At 44.5% G+C, this 425-nt stretch overlaps 1 non-coding gene across 1 annotated transcript; it reads left to right on the forward strand.

Annotated features, from left to right (window-relative positions):
* On the forward strand, positions 1-107 carry LOC147936236 (small nucleolar RNA R71). Its single transcript, XR_015569706.1, has one exon. It is a non-coding gene; the product is annotated as a small nucleolar RNA R71 (small nucleolar RNA).
* Positions 108-425: the final 318 nt, after the last annotated feature.

Genomic DNA, 425 nt, shown 5'->3' on the forward strand with positions numbered 1-425 from the left:
AAACCATGGTGAGGACATTTAGTAGTGGAGCTCTTGAATCTTTCCCAAGCTTCACAGAAGGTTTCACCATTTTTCTGAGCAAAGCTGGAGATTGCATTACGGAGCTTAGCAGTCCGCGAGTTAGAGAAGAACTTTGCAAGAAAAGCCTTCTTACAATCATCCCAAGAGGTGATGGATCCCTGAGGTAAAGCTTTTTCCCACTGATGTGCTTTGTCACCAAGAGAGAATGGGAATAAGCGCAGCTTGAATGCATCTTCGCTGACACCATTGATCTTTGTGAGGCTGCAGAGCCTGTCAAACTCGTCCAGGTGATCAAGAGGGTCTTCCATCGGCAAGCCATGAAATTTGTTACCTTGAATCATAGAGATGAGACTACTCTTGATTTCAAAATTATTGTTTGGGATGGAAGGAGGCACAATTCCCTG

The sequence above is a fragment of the Camelina sativa genome, chromosome 10 (assembly GCF_030686135.1).
Source record: "Camelina sativa cultivar CO46 ecotype springtype chromosome 10, ASM3068613v1".
In the NCBI taxonomy this organism is placed as follows: domain Eukaryota; kingdom Viridiplantae; phylum Streptophyta; class Magnoliopsida; order Brassicales; family Brassicaceae; genus Camelina; species Camelina sativa.